Below are 22,275 nucleotides of genomic sequence, written 5' to 3'. Positions count from 1 at the left end.
AATTAGGTTTCCATGTATCTGCAGTTATTGCAGGCATGGGGTACTCTCTGCCTCATTTTATCATGTCACTATACTTCCAGTCCTTAAGTTAGTAATTTTTTCCTGAAACTTGTTGCCTTTTTCAGGTCTTCCTTGGCTTTCCTACTTAACAAGTTTAGGAGCCACTCTTGCAGACCGCCTTTCAAATTCTTTAGTATAAGTTTATACATCACAGCAGAGGCATTGAGGTTGAGGGTGCTTTTGTTCTCACAGATTTGTGCTTTTCCCATGTCTCAGTTGTTTTCTTCCGTGGGGGCAGCTTGCTCAGTGGACTTGGCTCTTCCACTGCAGCTGGTTGACTTCTCAAGCTCCTTCTTCTAAACTCATGTCCTGTTGAACTCACCTATTCACATATACAGACGGTGGAGTTCACATCTCCCTGGCTTCCACAGTTCTGGGTCAGGTTTTGTTTTCTCCAACATCCCATTTGAGATCTGCTTCCGCCAAACACATTTGGGATATTCCCAAAGAATCTTAAAACAGTTACAAATCTCCCGATAGATTTTGTGTACACAATATACGTGAGTGAAGATCTGATAGGGTGATATAGTTGTATATGTACTGGCCTCAATTTACAGGCAAAACTTGTGCGATACAGTTCAGGTTTCTTGCACATGTATTTAAGTTGGGCATTCCATTTGTATTAGTTAAAATTGGAAAGGCCTGGATTATCTTTTTCCTTCGGCAGAAGTAACTGTAAAACCGTGGCCATTTGCTATATTAGAAATAGGAAAGAGTTTGAACTGGCAACTTTTAGACTCACTATCATTCGAAGGAAGTACAAGTGGTGTGACAAGACATTTATCTTGAGGATAATTACAAAGTAAAGCAGGCCTAACATAATTCATTCCCACCCCAACACTACTCCTTTCACTGTGTAACTTTTAAAAGTGGTGTGTTTAGAACCTAGCAGCTGTTGTAGATCAAGACTAAAGGAGGGTCAATACTCAATAAAGAGATTGCAGAGATGTGCATGAGTAGCCTGGGACAAATTTGTCTCGAGGTTTCTCTTCCACAAAGAGAAGCATCTATCTTCCATTCAACACCTTCTCCAAAGGTACATTCTGTGGGGGACTGTTCAGGCAGAACTATTTCCTACAATTCCGTAGCACAGAAAGTTAACACACCAACATCCTTTGGGAGGGGAAGGAAAAGATTGCTTTACGTACATATGAAAATGACAGGGAAAAGACCAACTGGTCCTTCGAGCCTGTTCTGTAGAGTCATGGTGCAACTAAGCATAGTGATCCCCATCCACCAGCAGCCAGTAATCTCCTGGAAGAGACAAAAACACAAGCATCTTACATAGCTCGTCACCAAGGACTGCCCGTTAGAAGCCTTTATATTCAACTAGATAAAAGGGTACTTTTTTATCTGTCTGTAATTATCAATTTATTGACTTCTCCTGTATAGAGTGTTTTAATGCTGCTTCTGCTTTTATCTAATCTCTAAATGATGTGGTCCAGCAAATCCTCCACTCAGAAACCAGACACAGGATGAAGTACTTGTTTAAAATATAAATATACAACTGTAATAGGAGAGTAACAGAAATAAACATTATTTTGGTTTTGTTTATTGAGTTCTCATTTATTAATTTAATAGGTTCATATAATGCAAAACAAATACAATGCATGTAGTAATGTGGAACCTGTGTCAAATCTATTTAAAATTCACATTTAAAATTTGCTCACAGTAATGGCAATTTAAATAGAAACAAGCTTAAAGCACGTGGAACAAACAGAACAAAAGAAGTGCAACAACCTGCAATTAGACACAATAACCTGCAATTAGACACAATTCAAGTTATTTAGAGCTAAGAATGTGGCTCTATATTTTGTGTAACCAATTCTATGAATAATAGAATAAACAGCCTGGAATACTGTATTCATTACAGTAAATAGCTTTAAAGGTAAAATTGCTAATGTAACAATTGCTGATAGGAAGCATTTTATTAGATCAACAAAAGGAGATACTATAACTTAAATAGTTGTCTTATTAGCTATTAGTGTTCACTTATTTAAGATTACTGTTTATAAATCAGAGCCTCTACTCCAGTTCTACACTTCAGACTCGTCCAGCTATCCAAAAGCAGAAAAACAGAAACATATTATACATTAGAATAAGATACAGCTAATATTTTTCATTATGCCAGGACATTGGTTTGTTACGTAAATATACAAAATAAAACAGCCTGACCCAGTATAGATCACAAGTTAGCTACGACACCATGCAATACTGACAAGGATCCACAATACATTACAGATTCAATTATGTACAAGGAGTGTTACAAAAGCAGTAATAAATATTTCTTGCTGAGCTTATCTGCTTCCAAATGGATAGAGGTAAGGATCATCTGGACGGTAACCATAGGCCGTGACTGGGCGCCCAGGAAAGCTAACTGGCTGACCAAACCCGTCAATTGCCATACTGAAATCAGGAAAGAAGTTAACAAAATTAGTAAGTCAAAAGATAGGGTGTAAAAGTATGTATCTGCAGAGCAGTGCAGGTTCAGCACTAGATTTTTCAGGTACTTTTCAAGCAACTGATACAAAATTTTCATTTTTAATTTAGCTGGGAAAATAATTCAGATTTGATAAAGCATGCACAAAGACAAACTGTATTTGCAGCCGGTGATATTTTTGAAATGTCATCACTTCATGTATAATGAATTTCTTTGAAACAAAGTGACTATTTGATTAAATGAAATTTTGCACACAGCAAGATTGTACAAAACAATGAGATGAACGGCCATTTCATCTGTTTTTAATGGTGTTGAATAAAGAAGAAATATTGACCAAGATGTCAGAAGAACTCCCTACTCTTCTTTGAATATTGTCATTTAATTTGAACCACTGAAACAGGAAGATGCGACCTAAGTTTAGTATCTCATCCAAAGGACAGCACCTATGACAATGCACCACTCTTCAGAAAATACACTGGTATACCTAGATTGAGTTCAAGTCCTGGGTGGAGACTTGAATTTTTGAGCTTTCTGACTCAGGCGAGAATGCTAATAACTGCGCCAAGCTGGCAGTGGGCAGATGAACCAAGTGCCAGACACCAAGTCTACCACTCAAATTACTGGGTATGTAGACATCTATGTTTACACAGGCCCTATAAACAGTTTCATGATCAGTGAACCAACCTTATTGCTAAGCTCTGGAGGATTGATGATCTTAAACAATTAAAGCCTTTTTCTCTTAAAAATACTTTTGTGCTTAAAGCATCCAGTAAACGTTTGCAGATTAGTCAGTTAAAGACAGTGAACAAATTACAATTACAGGAAATATGATGTACCTTGTTAATTAGCCTCATTCCAGAAGATACACCACATATCAAGGTATAAAGTTTACAGTAAAAAGGTCCCCCTTTTCAAGTCCTGTATTTAAATAAAATCTTTAATATATATAATCCTGCTCACTTGATTTGTGCATACTTCTCATGCTGTTAATCACTAATTGCATGCAACTTCCCAGTTTTACAACAGTATTCTTCTCTGGGACCTGTGCTCCAATCCAGCACAGCTTCATTAATGTCTCCTTCTCGGATGGCTCATTAAAAAAAGGCCATAAATGAACTAAATTTGGGCAATCTCAGTTTATTTCAGACAAATCCATAGTTAAATAAAAAGACCATTGCTGGAAATTTTAAAGTGAGGATGTGCATGTGTAAAAACTATAAATGTTACATTGGTAAAGCAAGGTGTAGAGGGGCAAGCAACCACTTTGAGCTACTTCCAACTCGAGAGCCTTTCCCCAGGCCAGTCATTTCTCATGTTCACGTGCATCCAAAATACTGAGTACCATATTTTCATTCAGTTTCATTTAATTTCCTATCATATAACATTTACAAAAATGCAGTTAATTTTTAATTATAAATTATGAATTTTGAGAATATAGCAAAGTACAATCTGAGTAAACAAAGTACATGGCACTCAAATTACACTGTGCGATACTAGTCTAAAAACAATTGACGTTAATCTGATCTTCCTTTCTTTGCTATTTTAATTGCAAACATGTTAGGTTTGTGTTCTAGTGTTCCACGCTCTTACTTAAGGACCTTATAGTTTTACTGAAATATTCCATAAAAGGTTAAAAGCAATTATGTAAAAATAATTATCCTGTACACTGAATTCAATACTTGACTCACAAAAAAATCCTGTGCCAAATATTATTGTATGGAGAAATCCAAATTGTAACATTAGATTTTCCGCCTCTATGCTGATGGGGACATTACTCCTCTAAAAGCTGCTGCACCAGTAATAAAAGCCAGGTGAGATACATTATTCAGAATAATTGAGTGGAAAATTCTCTACTTTGATCTATTAGTGGAAACAATGGTTTGGTTAGATAGTGTCCCATCAGGGATCATTTTACTAGAAAATGTGGTCTCAGGGAAGAGAAAAAAAGTTACAAAATGGATTCATCCACAACACAGCAGCATATTATAGCTTAGAACAGGGATGTCAAACTTTTTGAAGTTAGGGGCCAGATACACATCAAAATCTGTGACTGGGACACATATGATTACACAATATATAAAAAATGTAAGGCCCATGCTTAAAAAGTGAGACCCCCTGATGCAAAAAAATCTCCCAAACATAAAAATTCATCTTTTCACTTCTTTCTCCCTATTTCTGGTGCTTCTCTCGCATTGCATTGTTTTGTCATTTTTTGCTGTTAAACCAGAGTGTGTAAATTCACTTTGGCTAGTGCAAAAAAAAAAGAAAAAATTAAAGCTGAAATTCTCATGAACACATTGCCATGAACAGATTTGCTGCTTTCCCCACTAGAGATCATCAGCTTGCCATGACTTCACTGACCTTAACTGAAAGTAGTTTTTGTGCAGAATTTGCCATTGTGAAAACTGCTTCTGTTGCACAGATTAAGGAACTTGCAGGTATTTCACAGATGACTAATCATTTTGACTCTATTGAATCCTGCACTCTTATGTTACTATTGAGGCTAGGTTAATTGAAAATTTAAAAAACGAGATTGATAGTATCTTTACCTAACAAAACTCTAAGGGATATGGAATGAAGGCAAGTAAATGGAGTTCAGTTACAGATCTGTCATTATCTAATTGAATCGTGGAATAGACTCGAGGGGCTGAATGGCCTACTCCCTTCCTATGAATGGTGCTATGCACTTCTATAAATACTAAAGCAGCACTGGGATTGGGAGAGAATGCTTTACCTCTTTAAAACTGCAGGACCTGGAGGACTGGTAAAGGCTGTACCTGTTTGGGCAAAATCCACCATCAGGAAACAGCCATTCCAGTCTTCCAACCCTGGGGACTTTATACAGCTTGAAAGAGCTGACATTGGCTTTGTGCATAAGCACAAAAAAGCATAACCAGTAGGAGCATCTTGGACATCACTGGCTTAGAGTACTTAGGGTAGATTTATTATTGTTTTCCTTTCTAGTGTTTGAAAGAACAGAGTGGGTTGCTTAGCCACTTCAGAGGGCAGTTAAGAGTCAACTATATTGGTGCAGAACTGAAATTCTCACCTACATGTTGCCCCATGGCGACATCATCTGAAAACACAGCGTCAGTTTCCACATGTACGCTGACGACACCCAGCTCTACCTCACTACCTCTTCTCAAAACCCTACCACGGTCTCTAAATTGTCAGACTGCTTGTCCGACATCCAGTTCTAGATGGGCAGAAATTTTCTTCAATTAAATATTGGGAAGACCGAAGCCATTGTTTTCGGTCCCCGCCACAAACTCCGTTCCCTAGCCACTGACCCCATCCCTCTCCCTAACAGCTGTCTGAGGCTGAACCACTGTTCGCAACCTTGGTGTCATATTTGACCCTGAAATGAGCTTCCAACCACATATCCGCAGCATAACTAAGACCGCCTATTTCCACCGCCCATTGTCCGCCCTTGCCTCAGCTCATCCGCTTCTGAAACCCACATCTATGCCTTTGTTACCGCTAGACTTGACTATGCCAATGCACTCCTGGCTGGCCTCCCACGATCTACCCTCCATAAACTTGGTCATCCAAAACTCGGTTGCCCATGTCCTAACTCGCACCAAGTCGTGTTCACCCATCACCCTTATGCTCGCTGACCTACATTGGCTCCCGGTTAAGCAACGCCTCGATATCAAAATTCTCATCCTTGTTTACAAATCCCTCCATGGCCTCGCCCCTCCCTATTTCTGTAATCTCCTTCAGCCCCACAACCCCCGAGATACCTGCACTCCTCTAATTCTGCCCCCTTGAGCATCCCTATTATAATCGCTCAACCATTGGTGGCCGTGCCTTCTGTTGCCTAGGCCCTAAGCTCTGGAATTCCCTGCCTAAACCTCGCCACCTCACTACCTCTCTTTCCTCCTTTAAGACGCTCCTTAAAACCTACCTCTTTGACCAAGCTTTTGGTCACCTGCCCATATTTCTCCTTATGTGGCTCGCTGTCAAATTTCTTGTCTTTTAATACTCCTGTGAAGCGCCTTGGGACATTTTACTATGTTAAAAGTGCTATATAAATACAAGTTGTTGTTGAAAATCGTCAACAGTTCATAACTTGGGACAAAGATAATGGACCCCATGGTGAAATGCTGCCCTGAAGCTCCAGCTGAGATCACAAAAGGGCTGCTATAGTTCTTGGCATGACCTGTAGAGAGGGCGGCTAACCTTTTTGTTTGGTTGTACCTTCTGCTTGTTAGCGCCTCTGGGCAGACAGCAGAACTGTTTAAAACAGTTAACTGGAATTACTGCATAACTAGTTTCACTCTATTCCTTTTTCATGGCCCTTTAGCATAAACCTGTTTGTTGCATTAATTAGACTCTTTCTTGCAACTGTATCTTCTTAAAAAGAGGTTTGATGTTCAAATACCCCACGTATTCCTTGCTGCCACAAGGTCATTCATTGCTATAAACAATGGTTATTTCTATTCCATTAGCTTTGAACTTCAACTAGGCAGCCAATTGTCTAGGTTTGACTTTCAAATGATAATAATTCCACTTTACAATTTTAAACAACTATATATATGTGGCAGGAAAATGGCAGCAGGGCTGGAGCCAAATAGTCTTCAGAACTGGCTGCACAATCAACTAGGCAATCAACAATGCATATGTTCTGCAACCAATTACATAAACCCTTTGGCTCCAATCTGTTTCCTATGACATGTCCTTTCACTGTAGTGATTGGAAGTAGTATTCTGATAATGATTTGATTCTGCCCCATGGCTAGTTATTGAAACTATCATTCAAACTCTGCCATGTTTGTTTATTTCAGTCTTATTGCAGGGATTAAATATTTGAGACTGACCTAAGGTAACTGAGAAGATTCAAGATATATTTAACCATAAAGAATGAGATCTTAAAATTGCCTAATATCAGCAAGCCATTTACAATTTAAAGTCATGTTCAATTAGCAAGGTAGAACTATGCTAATACAAGGTCATTTTCTTTTCTTAATGCAGTGCTCCTACTTAGAATGCATTTTTCAGATAGATTACCCTCTCAGTCAAAAACTTTACACTTGATTCCCTGCTTAACGATGTGGGTCTTTATATGCAACTAACAAATATCAGTTTCAAGCATTTATTTCATAATTCTTCAGCATTTCCCCAAAAGTGGGCTGGTTAAGCAATTTTAGTTGTTCCTTAAGATACGGTGGTGGAAAAATTCAACATTGTTGCGGTCATTTTTTGGGCGTTAAATCAACTTTCCAGATTGCAAACTTCTGCGCCCGATCGCCCCCAGAAATGTGCCAGTTACAAAATTGGCAGCCAGCAACTTCTAGGTGTGCAGGGGTAGTCAACCTGCATATGCAAATCGGGGTTCTAATGCCAGTCGTAGGATCCCGATTAAAATTGGTCAGAAAATGAGTTTTCACCATCCAGTCGTTCTGCGTCTTGAGTGGCCTAGGCAATAGTTAAACTTGAAACTTTAATAGTTTCACTTTTGTGGAACCAGGAGGAGCAGCAATGCTCCTTCTGGCTCCACAAAAATACAGCGCGTCACTGCTAGCCCAGGCTCCCAACCCCTGGACCTACTTGTGAGCCGGCTTGGTGTTGGAGCCGGGACAGAATTGATCAGGCCCTGCATCGGGATGCCTGATTGGTGTCCGCAGCTTACTGGTTTAATACAGAAGTGGCACAATATCAATTTGGCCTCAGGTCGATGTCTTCGGGCACACGTTAGGATTGCACCACCCATTTCACCCTGGTTTCTAGCGCGAGTTGAATTTTTCTCCCAGTGCTCTATCTACTGGACTAACCAAGATCTGGCACAATTCAGCCATTAAGGAAAGCTGAGGGATCAAATATTAAGGCAGGCTGTAATTCAAACTTGGAACCTCCAGCTGGAAACTCACCTCACTCATCTTTCAGAGTAATTCCAGGGGAAAATTCAAAATGAGCTAAATTGGAATTTACTCAGCCAAGGAAAATTTGTTTGACAATATTTAGCCTGTGGTTCTTTTCTGTTCACCTCTGTGAAACACAATTTTAGCAACATTAACACTACTCATTTGATTCTTATTTACTAATTTTATTTTTACTTAAAGTATCTTCTAAAAAATTGAATTATAAAATCTCCTTGCTTTGTTTTGATAGACTTTATTTAAAAAAATGAGCACTGATGAGTGATGATGTCTCCGGATGAAATGAAAGAGCTGAGCCTGACTGTTAAAGGAGTTGAATTAATACAATGGCTGTAACATCCCAGGTTTAAAAGTGTATATCCCCCAGAGTGGAGAAGATCTGTGAGGCACTGATGATCATTACGAGGGAGTCGATGAGCACGGGGGAGGTACAAGTAGATTGAAAACAGGCAAATGTGGTGCTCGTATTCAAAGAAGATGACAAAACAGACACAGCCAACTGCAGACCCATTAGTCTTACTTCCATTTCATTCCATGTAAAATAATGGAATCGATCATCAGCATTGGGGTGCCTCAGGGCTCGACGCTGGGATCACTACTGTTCCTAATTTATATAAATGTGTCAGACAAAATATGTAAATAGTCACAATAATGGCAGATGAGGGACAGACATGCTCCATGGATGTTGTTAAAATAGCTAAGAATGAAGCTGAAAGAGATCTTAGCAGACTTGATGCTGAACATGTCAAACCAATGCGTAGCAGCAATCAGAGCCAAAAGGATGCTGGAGTACATAGCCAAAATAGTAGAATACAAGGCAGAGGAGGTAATGATCAAACTTAATACTGCTCTGGTCAGACTTGAATTTTGAATCCAGCTCTGGCCATGAAATATGAGAATGTTGGAGAAAGTGCGGCGAAGAGAGGAAAATATATTACTGCAGTTCACTTAATTACCACTTGATGGTGCTTGTTGTACACGAGTTGTGCCAGTAATTCATAACGTTGACGTATACAAAAGAATACATAATTAGTGTTATAACGCTAAATTGGTAGAAGTCTACAGAGCTCTAAAAAACGTGTGTGTGAAACGTAACAAACAGCTTGGTTTTTTGGATTTCATTAACAGAAAAATAGAAGGAGGAGTAGGCCATTCGGCCCTTCAAGCCTGCTCCGCCATTCAATATGATCATGGCTGATTCTCTATCTCAATACCATAATCCCGCTCTCTCTCCATACTCCTTGATGCCTTTTGTGTCACAATGAGTGGGAAACTAAATATCACTTGCTTGTACCATTTAATAGAGATGATGACCAATACAGAATTCTGACAAAATGTGGTTGGTAAAATAAAATCAATACATCACTTGAGATTATGAAGTATGAAACAAAGATAAAGGTCTTCGTTAGCATCTGACAAATGAAACTTGAAAAAAAAACTCCACGCCTCACCAAAAATGATAAAACCAGGTACCCTAAATTGAGACTTTAATTATATCACAGGCACAGTTAACGGAACTGATGGAGTACATTAGAACATAAGAAATAGGTGCAGGAGTAGGCTATTTCGCTCCTCGAGCCTGCACCGCCATTCAATAAGATCGTGGCTGATCCTCTTTCCTGCACTATCCCCATATCCCTTGATTCCTTTACTATCCAAAAACCTATCGATCGCCGTCTTGAACATACTCAACGACTGAGCCTCCACAGCCCTCTGGGGTAGAGAATTCCAAAGATTCATCACCCTCCGAGTGAAGAAATTTCTCATCTCAGTCCTAAATGGCCAACCCCTTATTCTGAGACTGCGATCCCTGATTCTAGATTCCTCAGCCAGGGGAAACATCCTCCCTGCATCTACCCTGTCAAGCCCTAGAATTTTGTATGTTTCAATGAGATCACCTCTCATTCTTCTAAACTCCAGAGAATATAGGCCTAGTCTACTCAATTTCTCCTCATAGGACAATCCCCCCCTCCATCCCAGGAATCAGTCTGGTGAACCTTCGTTGCACTCCCTTCTATGGCAAGTATAGCCTTCCTTAGGTAAGGAGACCAAAACTATACACAATATTCCAGGTGTGGTCACACCAGGGCCCTATGTAATTGCAGTACAACAACAACTTGTATTTATATAGCACCTTTAACATAGTAAAACATAGAAAAATAGGAGCAGGAGTAGGCCATTCAGCCCTTCGAGCCTGCTCTGCCATTCAATATGATCGTGGCTGATCCTCTATCTCAATACCATATTCCCGCTCTCTCCCCATACCCCTTGATGCCTTTTGTGTCTAGAAATCTATCAATCTCCTTATTAAATATATTCAGTGACTTGACATCCACAGCCTTCTGTGGTAGAGAATTCCACAGGTTCACCACCCTGAGTGAAGAAATTTCTCCTCATCTCAGTCCTGAATGTCCTACCCCATATCCTGAGACTGTGACTCCTTGTTCTAGACCCCCCAGCCAGGGGAAACATCCTCCCTGCATCCAGTCTGTCTAGCCCGGTCAGAATTTTATACGTTTCAATGAGATCCCCTCTCATTCTTCTAAACTCTAGTGAATACAGGCCTAGTCGACCCAATCTCTCCTCATACGACAGTCCTGCCATTCCAGGAATCAGTCTGGTGAACCTTCGCTGCACTCCCTCTATGGCAAGTATATCCTTTCTTAGGTAAGGAGACCAAAACGGCACACAGTACTCCAGATGTGGTCTCACCAAAGCCCTGTATAACTGTAGTAAGACATCCTTGCTCCTGTACTCAAATCCTCTTGCAATAAAGGCCAACATACCATTTGCTTTCCTAATTGCTTGCTGTACCTACATGTTAACTTTCAGGGATTCATGTACAAGGACACCCAGGTCTCTCTGAACACCAACATTTCCCAATCTCTCACCATTTAAAAAACTCTGCTTTTCTATTTTTCCTACCAAAGTGGATAACTTCACATTTCTCCACATTATATTCCATTTGCCATGTTCTTGCCCACTCACTTAGCCTGTCTATATCCCCTTGAAGCCTCCTTGCATCCTCCTCACAACTTACATTCCCACCCAGCTTTGGATCATCAGCAAACTTGGATATATTACATTTGGTCCCTTCATCCAAATCATTGATATAGATTATAAATAGCTGAGGCCCAAGCACTGATCCTTGCGGTACCCCACTAGTTACAGCCTACCAACCCGAAAATGTCCCGTTTATTCCTACTCTGTTTTCTGTCCATTGACTAATCCTCAATCCATGCTAGTATATCACTCCCAATCCCATGAGCCCTAATTTTGTTTAATAACCTCTTGTGTGGCACCTTATCGAATGCCTTCTGAGAATCCAAATACACCACATCCACTGGTTCCCCCTTATCTATTCTGCTAGTTACAACCTCAAAAAACTCTAACAGATTTGTCAAACATGATTTCCCTTTCATAAATCAGTGTATCCTATTATTATTTTCTAAGTGCCCTGTTACCATGTCCTTAATAATAGATTCTAGCATTTTCCCTACTAATGATGTCAGGCTACCTGGTCTGTAGTTCCCCGTTTTCTCTCTCCCTCCTTTCTTAAATAGTGAGCTTACATTTGCTACTTTCCAATTCGCGGGAACCATTCTAGAATCTATGGAATTTTGGAAAATGACAACCAATGCATCCGCTATCTCTATAGCCACCTCTTTCAAAACCCTAGGATGTAGGCCATCAGGTCCAGGGGATTTATCGGCTTTCAGTCCCATTAACTTCTCCAGTACTGTTTTTTTTACTAATACTAATTTTTTTCAGTTCCTCATTCTCGCTAGACCCTTGGTTCTCCACTATTTCCGGGAAGTTTTTTGCGTCTTCTTCCATGAAGACACACACAAAGTATTTGTTTAATTTCTCTGCCATTTCCTATTTCTCCTGTCTCAGTCTGTAAGGGATCCACATTTACTTTCGCTAATCTTTTCCTTTTTACATACCTATAGAAGCTTTTACAGTCTGTTTTTATGTGTCTCGCTAGTTTACTCTCATTCTATTTTCCCTTTCTTTATCAATTTCTTGGTCCTCCTTTGCTGAATTCTAAAATCCTCCCAATCCTCAGGCTTACTACTCTTTTTGACAACATTATAAGCCTCTTCCTTTGATCTAATACTATCTTTAACTTCTTTTGTTAGCCACGGTTGGACCACTTTTCCTGTGGGGTTTTTGTGCCTTAAAGGAATGTATTATTTAAATGCTAGCCATTGCTTCTCCGCCATCATACCTTTTAATGTAGTTTCCCAATCTACCTTAGCCAATTCGCCACTCATACCTACATAGTTTGCTTTGTTTAGATTTAAGTCCCTAGTTTCAGATTTAACTAAATCACTTTCAAACTTATTATAAAATTCTATCATATTATGGTCACTCTTCCCTAAAGGCCCCTTCATCACAAGGTTATTAATTAACCTTTTCTTGTTGCACAATACTAGATCTAAAATAGCCTGTTCCCTAGTTGGTTCCTCAACATACTGATCTAGAAAACTATCTTGCATACTGATGCGCCATCAATTACACAAAAGACTGAGGTTAAGCGAGTAACAACCAGGCTTTTATTAACTAAAGAATGAAGGTCTTGTCTCGAGTGGTCGACCCGTCCAGAATACTAAGGGACTGGGAGGTAGTCACTTATATACCTGGAATAGTGGGAGGAGTCAGCCGAGGCATGTCCAGACCTGTACCTAGTGGAATACACATACAGACAGGTATAACAGTGGTTTACCACATTCACCCCTTGTTTAAAAATGAGTCCGGCGGGGTGAAGTGTATTTAAAACTTCGTGTATTGGAGTCTCTCCGGAGGTCTTGTCTGCCGCTGTGATCGACGTGGCGACGGCAGAGGTGGTGGAGCTTCCGGCGTCGCGTCCCGTGTAGGCTGGGGCACTGGAGTGTAGTCCTCGTGGGTGACGGTCCAAGGCGAGCCGGCTGCTGGGGTTGGATATCGGGTCGTGGGGGGGGGGGGGGGGGGTGGTAATGGGTAGTGGGTTACAGTGGTCCCCGAGGGTGTCGTTGGGGGGGGGGGGGTGGTAATGGGTAGTGGGTTACAGCGGTCCCCGAGGGTGCGAGGTCTCGTATGGAGACTGTGTCCTCCCGCCCGTCCGGGTATGCAATGTAAGCGTACTGGGGGTTGGCGCGGAGGAGGTCGACCCTCTCGACCAGGGGGTCCGTTTTATTGGTCCTCACGTGTCTTCTCAGTAGTACCGGCCCTGGGGACGTCAGCCACGGCGGTAACGCTGTCCCCGATGTGGACTTCCTTGGGAAGACAAACATTTTCTCGTGAGGGGTGGCATTGGTGGCAGTGCAGAGCAGTGACCGAATCGAGTGGAGCGCATCGGGGAGCACCTCCTGCCAGCGGGAGGTCGGAAGGCCCCTAGACTTTAAGGCTAGTAGGGCGGCCTTCCAAACTGTTGCATTCTCTCATTCCACCTGTCCGTTCCCCCGGGGGTTGTAACTGGTGGTCCTGCTTGTGGCTATACCCCTAGCGAGCAGGTACTGGCGGAGTTCGTCGCTCATAAACGATGAGCCCCGGTCGCTATGGATATAGCTGGGGAAACTGAACAGGGTGAAGAGGCTGTTCAGACATTTAATGACCGTGGCACTGGTCATGTCCGGGCAGGTGATAGCGAACGGGAAACGGGAGTACTCGTCAATGATGTTGAGGAAGTACACATTGCGGTCGGAGGAGGGGAGAGGCCCTTTAAAATCGACGCTCAGGCGTTCGAAAGGGCGAGTGGCTTTTATCAGGTGGGCTCTGTCTGGTCTATAAAAGTGCGGTTTGCACTCAGCGCAGACTTGGCAGTTCTTGGTCATGGTCCTGACCTCCTCAATGGAGTAAGGCAGGTTGCGGGCCTTGATGAAGTGGAAGAACCTGGTGACCCCCGGGTGGCAGAGGTCATTGTGGAGGGCCCTCAGCCTATCGATCTGCGCGCTGGCGCAGGTGCCACGCGATAGGGCATCTGGGGGTTCATTGAGCTTCCCAGGCCGGTACAAGATCTCGTAATTGTAGGTGGAAAGTTCGATTCTCCACCTCAAGATCTTGTCATTTTTGATTTTGCCCCTCTGCTTGTTGTTGAACATAAAAGCAACTGAACGCTGGTCAGTGAGCAGGGTAAATCGTTTTCCGGCCAGGTAGTGCCTCCAATGACGCACAGCCTCCACAATAGCCTGGGCCTCCTTCTCGACTGCGGAGTGTCTGGTCTCTGGGCCCTGGAGGGTTCGTGAGAAGAATGCCACAGGTCTCCCCGCCTGATTAAGGGTGGCGGCCAGAGCGAAGTCGGACGCATCGCTTTCCACCTGGAAGGGGATGGATTCGTCCACTGCGTGCATGGTGGCTTTGGCAATGTCCTCCTTGATACGGTGGAAGGCCGAGCGGGCCTCTGCCATCAGGGGAAAAGAGGTGGATTTGATCAGCGGACGGGCTTTGTCTGCATAGTAGGGGACCCACTGGGCGTAGTAGGAAAAAAACCCTAGGCACCTCTTCAGAGCTTTTAGGCAGTGGGGCAGTGGGAGTTCCATAAGGGGACGCATCCGGTCCGGGTCGGGACCGATGACCCAGTGTTCCACAACACAGCCAAGGATGGCGAGGCGGTCTGTGCGGAATATGCACTTCTCCTTGTTATATGTCAGGTTCAGGAGTTGGGCGGTGTGGAGGAATTTCTCGAGGTTTGCGTCATGGTCCTGCAAGTCATGGCCGCAGATGGTCACATTGTCTAGGTAAGGGAAAGTGGCCTGCAGCACGTTTTGATCGACCATCCGGTCCATCTCCCTTTGGAAGACGGAGACCCCGTTGGTAACGCCAAAGGGAACCCTAAGGAAGTGATAGAGGCGGCCGTTTGCCTCAAAAGCAGTATACTGGCGGTCTTCGGGGCGGATGGGGAGCTGGTGGTACGCTGATTTCAGGTCAATGGTCGAAAAGACGCGGTACTGCGCGATCTGGTTGACCATGTCAGCTATGCGGGGGAGTGGGTAGGCGTCCAGCAGGGTGTAGCGGTTTATTGTTTGGCTGTAGTCGATGACCAGGCGTTGTTTCTCGCCGGTCTTAACGACCACAACCTGGGCTCGCCAGGGGCTGGAGCTGCCCTCAATAATCCCCTCCTTCAGGAGCCGCTCCACTTCGGTTTTGATGAAAACCCTGTCCCCGGCACTGTATCGCCTGCTCTTTGTGGCGATGGGCTTACAGTCGGGGGTGAGGTTAGCAAACAGTGGGGGGGGGGGGGTGGGACTGAGTATGGAGAGGTTGCATCTGGTGCGCGGCGGGCAATTTGGAGGCTGCTGGCTGCGGACTGTGAGTGGGGGGAGGGGGCCACCGTACGCCATCGTAACGCTTTTGAGGTGGCACTGGAAATCCAACCCCAGTAGAACGGCAGCGCAAAGTTGGGGCAGGACCAGGAGTTTAAAATTATTGAACACAGTCCCGTCTACTACTAGTGTCACCACGCAGTAGCCGCCAATGTCCGCTGACTGGGACTCGGCGGCCATAGAAATCCGCTGGTGCGCAGGCAGGACTGGGAGAGAGCAACGCCGCACCGTGTCGGGGTGGATGAAGCTCTGTGTGCTCCTGGAGTCAAAAAGGCAGTTTATTGCATGGCCGTTTACCTTAACGTCCATTTTGGACCGAGCTAGTTGGTGCGGTCTCGTTTGGTCCAGCGTAACAGAGGCCAGCGTAGGGGTCGGTGTGTCGCTGCGGGTATCAGATGGGGGGGGGGGGGGGGGGGGTTGGCGGCCTGCTGCGTCCCGGCTGGTGTCCAAGATGGCGGCGTCCATGATTCCCATGTGGCTGGAGTCGTCCAAGATGGCTGCTGCTGCGGTGGTTCGCACATGGCTGGGGAGGCCCAAGATGGCGGCCCGCACGGCCCACACGCGGCGCTGTTGGGGGCCCAAGATGGCCGCTCGCACAGCCCACACGCGGCGCTGCTGGCGTTCGGGGTGGCTTTGGCCTTGCAGACGCTAGCGTAGTGTCCCTTTTTCCCGCAGCCCGAGCAGGTCGCATTCTTCGCCGGGCAGCGCGCTCTGGGGTGTTTGGCCTGGCCACAGAAGTAGCATTTCTGGCCTTGGGATACTGCTGTCTGGCTTTGGGACACTGCTGCGGTGGTTGGGCCGTTGTTGGGCTGTGGCTGGGGTGGCACGGTGCTATGGAGCTGTCCTACCGTGTCCCAGGTTGTCGTTCCCCGCGGCATCCACAGTGCAGAGGAGTAGGCATCCATACCCCGGTAAGCTGCGTCCAGCGTTAGTGCGATTTCGGAGGCTTTGTCGAGGGTGAGGTCACTCTGCTCCAGCAGTCGCTGTCGGGTGTAGTTGGACCTGTGGCCCGCTACGAAGGCATCCCGGATCAGTTCCTCCGTGTACTTAGTGGGCGTTACCGCCTTACACCCACAGGCCCGGCCAAGCACGGACAGTGCTTGGAGGTATTCCTCAGTTGATTCCCCAGGTTGTTGCTTGTGATTCCCCAGGAGGTGCCTGGCGTAAACTTCGTTCACAGGGCGCGTGTACTGGGTCTTGAGGAGCTGGAGGGCGGCTGTGTACGAGGTCGCGTCCCGGATGACTGAGTACACTCGGTGGTTCACCTTGGAGATCAGGACAGACAGTTTGTTCGCATCCGTTACGACCGCAGTGGAGGCAGTCAGGAATGCCTCGAAGCACATGAGCCAGTGAGCAAACTTGGTGGAAGCGTCCGCTTCCCGACTGTCCAGGTCCAGGCATGCTGGTGTGAGGATCTTCTCCATTATAAAAAATTTAGTTAATAAAATTGATGCGCCATCAATTACACAAAAGACTGAGGTTAAGCGAGTAACAACCAGGCTTTTATTAACTAAAGAATGAAGGTCTAGTCTCGTGTGGTCGACCCGTCCAGAATACTAAGGGACTGGGAGGTAGTCACTTATATACCTGGAATAGTGGGAGGAGTCAGCCGAGGCATGTCCAGACCTGTACCTAGTGGAATACACATACAGACAGGTATAACAGTGGTTTACCACACATACATTCCATGAATTCTTAAAAAAAGTGGCTGCAGAAATAGTGGATGCATTGGTTGCAATATACTAAAGTTCCCTTGGAAAACCGCAAATGTAACACCCCTATTTAACAAAGGAGGGCGACAGAAAGCAGGAAACTATATACCAGTTAGCCTAACATCTGTCGTTGGGAAAATGCTTAAGTCCTTCATTAAAGAAGCAGTAGCAGGGCATTTGGAAAATCATAATGCAGTCAAGCAGAGTCAGCATGGTTTTATGAAAGGGAAATCATGTTTAACAAATTTGCTGGAGTTCTTTGAGGATGTAACGAGCAGGGTGGATAAGGGTGAGCCAGTGGATGTGGTGTATTTGGATTTCCAGAAGGCATTCGATAAGGTGCCACATAAAAGGTTACTGCACAAGAGCTCACGAAGTTGGGGGTAATATATTAGCATGGATAGAGAATTGGCTAACTAACAGAAAGCAGAGAGTCAGGATAAATAGGTCATTTTCCGGTTGGCAAATGATAACTAGTGGGGTGCCACAGGGATCGGTGCTGGGGCCTCAACTATTTACAATCTACATTAATGACTTGGATGAAGGGACCGAGTGTAATGTAGCCAAGTTTGCAGATGATACAAAGATGGGTGGGAAAGCAAGTTGTGCAGAGGACTCAAAAGAATCTGCAAAGGGATATAGACAGGCTAAGTGAGTGGACAAACATTTGGCAGATGGAGTATAATATGGGAAAGTGCAAGGTTATCCACTTTGGCAGGAAAAATAAAAAAGCAAATTATTATTTAAAAGGAGAGAGATTACAAAATGCTCCAGTTCAGAGGGACCTGGGGGTCCTTGTGCATGAAACACAAAAAGTTAGCATGCAGATACAGCAAGTAATCAAAAAGGCAAATGGAATGTTGGCCTTTATTACAAAGGGGTTGGGGTATAAAAGCAAGGAAGTCCTGCTACAACTGTACAGGGTATTGGTGAGACTACACCTTAAGTACTGCATACAGTTTTGGTCTCCTTATTTAAGGAAGGATATACTTGCATTGGAGGCAGTTCAGAGACGATTCACACGGTTGATTTCTGAGATGAGGGGATTGTCTTATGAAGAAAGGTTGAGCAGGTTGGACCTATACTCATTGGAATTTAGAAGAATGAGAGGTGATCTTATTGAAACATATAAGACACTGAGGGGGCTCGACAAGGTAGATGCAGAGAGGATGTTTCCCCTTGTGGGGAAATCTAGAACTCGGGGACATAGTTTCAGAATAAAGGGTCGCCCTTTTAGAACTGAGATGAGGAGGAATTTCTTCTCTCAGAGGGTCGTAAATCTGTGGAATTCTCTGCTCCAAAGAGCCGTGGAGGCTGGGTCATGAAATACATTTAAGGTGGAGATAGACAGATTTTTGCAAGATAAGGGAGTGAAGGTTTATGGGGAGCGGGCAGGGAAGTGGCTTTGAGCCCAAGATCAACCATGATCTTATTGAATGGCAGAGCAGGCTTGAGGGGCCAAGTGGCCTATTCCTGCTCCTATTTCTTATGTTCTTATTTGTCCTCCACACTATTACTGCAAATTTGGTTTGCCCAGTCTATATGTAGATTAAAGTCCCCCATGATTATTGTATTACCCTTGTTGCATGCGCCTTTAATTTCCTGATTTATACTCTGCCCTACATTACAACTACTGTTTGGAGGCCTATAAACAACTCCCACCAATGTTTTCTGCCCCTTGCTGTTTCTTAGCTCCACCCAAACTGATTCTACTTCTTGATTTTCGGAACCAAGAGCCTTTCTCTCCACTGTCTTTATCCCATCCTTTATCAGGGCTACCCCTCCTCCTTTTCCATTTTGCCTATCCCTCCAAAAGTTATGTATCCTGGAATATTTAGTTCCCAACCTTGGCCACATTGCAACCATGTCTCGATAATGGCTATTACAGGAAACTTTGGTTTATCCGGAGGTTGTATGTCCGGAAACCTCGATCTACCGGCAGAAATCAGGAGCCGTTTTGTTAGGTTGTTTTTCTTCTCGTGGCTTTGTTTTCAACAGTCGGGCTCTGGAAAGTCTCTCTGAAGCTGTTGCTAAGCTACAGAGATGCTTCCAAGGTACGGGCCGACTGTTTACAAGCTGTTGCTAAGCAACAGTGTTTGTTGTCAGATACGGAGATGAAAACCTCTATGCTTCAACATTAACTTTGTATGTCAGGCAGTTTTGATAGATCGGCAACAGCTCGGTCCCGTCGGTGCCGGATATAACAAAATTTCCTGTAGATCAAACCTATTAATTTCTAACTGCGCTATTAATTCATCTATTTTGTTGCGAATGCTTTTAGTGATATAGTGCCTTTAGCTTTGACTTATTTCTATTTTTCCCTGATGTCACCTTAGTCACTGATGCCTTATTACCTTTGTTACTCTCTTTGTCCCTTCCTGACCCACTCTGTTTATTTTCATTCAAAACTCTACTCTGCTCTAGAGCCTTGACATTTCTCTCGCTGCTTTTAAATTTACTCTTTCCTGAATCCTCCCCCCACCCCCCCATTCATTAGTTTAAAGCCCTGTCTACTGCCCTAGTTATTCAGTTCCGGTTCGCCAGGACACTGGTCCCAGCTCAGTTTAAGTGCAGCCCATCCCAACAGAACAGCTCCCTCTTTCACCAGTACTGGTGCCAGTGACCCATGAACTGAAACCCTTTCCTCCAACACCACTCTTTGAGCCACACATTTAAACCTCTAATCTGTTTGTCCCCATGCCAATTTGCGTGTGGCTCAGGTAACAATCCAGAAATTACTACCTTTGAGGTTCTGCTTTTTAATTTGGATCCTAGCTCCTCAAACTCCCTCAGCAGAACCTCATTCCTAGTTCTACCTATGTCCTTGGTTCCTACATGAACCATGACAACTGGATCCTCTCCCTCCCACTCCAAGTTCTCCTCCAGCCATGAGGAGATGTCTTTAACCCTGGCACTGGGCAGTCAACACAACCTTCGGGACTCTCGGTCACGGCTGCAGAAAGCAGTATCTATCCCCCTGACTATACTGTCCCCTACCACAACTACATTCCCTTTCACTTCCCTCACTTGAATAGCCTCCTGCACCATGGTGCCATGGGCAGCTTGCTCATCCAGCCTGCAGGCTTTTCCCTCATCCACACAAGCAGCAAGAACCTCATACCTGTTGGACAAGGGCAAAGGTTGAGGCTCCTCCAGCACTGCACCTGGGGTCCCCTTACCTGCTTGAGTTGCAGTCACACCCTCCTGTCCCTGACCACTAACCAGACCTGTACCACTACCTAACCTAAGGGGTGTGACTGCCTCCTGGATCAAAGTGTCCAGGTAATTATCCCCATCCCTGATGCCCCGCAATGTCTGCACCTCAGACTCCAGCTCAAAAACTCTTGAGCTGAAGTTCTTCAAGATGCAGGCACTTACTGCAAACGTGGTTGTCCGGGATCACAATGCTCTCTACAAACTCCCACATGCTGCAGTTGCGGCACACCACCTGCACTGCCATCACTATATGACCTTGTTTTATTTAATTAAATTTGTAATTAGGTAACTTAGTTTAAAGTATAGTTTCTTGACGACTTACTTGATCTAGATTAAGTTATAGGTACTGAAATTAAATATCTACCTGTAACACAAAGCACTACAAGTAGCGTAGGCAAAAACCAGTAACTCATTCCCCCTCTTCTCCGAATTTCCAAATAAAACATTCTGTTTAAGTACACTCCATTTTAATCCCGCTCTGTGCAGACCGCTCTCTGGGTTACAAAACTGTCCTTTGTCCTGTGATTTAGGTTCAAGTCTAACGCCAATTGAAGGAATAGAACCATACTTTCTATGATGGGTACAACATTCTCAGTGAAATTATATTCTTTTGTTCTAAATACAGGACTAGAAAAGGCATTTGTACCCAATATGCCCATTCCCTTCACAGACCATGTATCCAATCCAATTCACTCAATCTTAAAGCTAACCCTCCAAGGTAAAGATCCATGGCATTACTTCCCAACCACAAAGGGTAATCAAGCAAAACTCCAAATTAATTTAATCTTCCAACCTTGGTCCTAGCAGTACAAAACCATCCTGTTCCAAAGTGTATTTGTCTATTTTTGAAACGGTGTACTCAATTTTCTAAAGAAAGCATCCAGTGGAAGGAGTTTGGGCAGCCTCAATTCAGCTTCAAGTAGGCACAAAAACAGCCCATAATCTCACGTTAAATTAGCAATCTCAGGAAAAACTTCATGGAGGCTGAGGTGGGAAATTTCACTGGTGAGTTTGGGTTAAGAAAGATGTAGTGTCTCGGGTAATATTAAAACAATGTCAAGGAAGCTGTATCCTAAATTGAGCCTGTGCTATATACCCTGTCCAAAAGTGGGAACATGTCAATTCCCCAGCACAGACAACCCTCAATGTAATGAGCCACGTAAATTCACCTTTTTTATACCCACTAAGAGCATGATGAACAGAAGCAGTAAGTGTGGCAGAATAGCCCTCAATTGTTTCTTAAATGTGCTGATTCAAAGTTAAAGAGCTGTGTACTCAAATAAGGGCAGCATCAATGTGTTTTGGGAGTAGAGGTGGTGTGAGCTGGTGGTTGGGGTGGGGATCTCCTATTAGTACATGGCCAGCGGGGTGGTCCGCACTTCTGGGATCTACCTGCTTTTCTTCCTCTACACACCCGGACCACGGGCGCCTTCCTATCTTTGCCCGATTTTTCATGCTTCCCTCCTCCTCTGCTATTCTGCTGTAACCATTTACACCTCCTCTGGACCCATCTTTTGTTTTTATACTTATCTCATCATCTCATTTTGCCTTGCACCATCAATTTAATCACTTCTGCCCTCCAAGTCCCCCCGCATGCCGATGTTCCTTGACTGAAAGCAAGCAAGGTACCCATTCCGGTTTTGACTGGGCCTTCACTTCTCTCGC

General features: G+C 44.1%; 1 long non-coding RNA gene across 1 annotated transcript in view; it reads right to left on the bottom strand.

The window, feature by feature from the left end:
• Positions 1-1,596: 1,596 nt before the first annotated feature.
• LOC147083067 (uncharacterized) overlaps positions 1,597-22,275 on the bottom strand; it is a 56,383-nt gene continuing 35,704 nt past the window's right edge. The window contains exon 2 of the long non-coding RNA XR_015075990.1: positions 1,597-2,466. This is a non-coding gene — a long non-coding RNA (uncharacterized LOC147083067). The remainder of the gene's footprint in view (positions 2,467-22,275) is intronic.

The sequence above is a fragment of the Somniosus microcephalus genome, unplaced genomic scaffold, assembly GCF_052327205.1.
Source record: "Somniosus microcephalus isolate GS21.2 unplaced genomic scaffold, FLI_Smic_1.0 scaffold105, whole genome shotgun sequence".
NCBI classification, from domain to species: Eukaryota; Metazoa; Chordata; class Chondrichthyes; order Squaliformes; family Somniosidae; genus Somniosus; species Somniosus microcephalus.
Note: the sequence above shows the minus strand (reverse complement) of the source record. Positions and strands in the feature narration are given on the sequence as shown.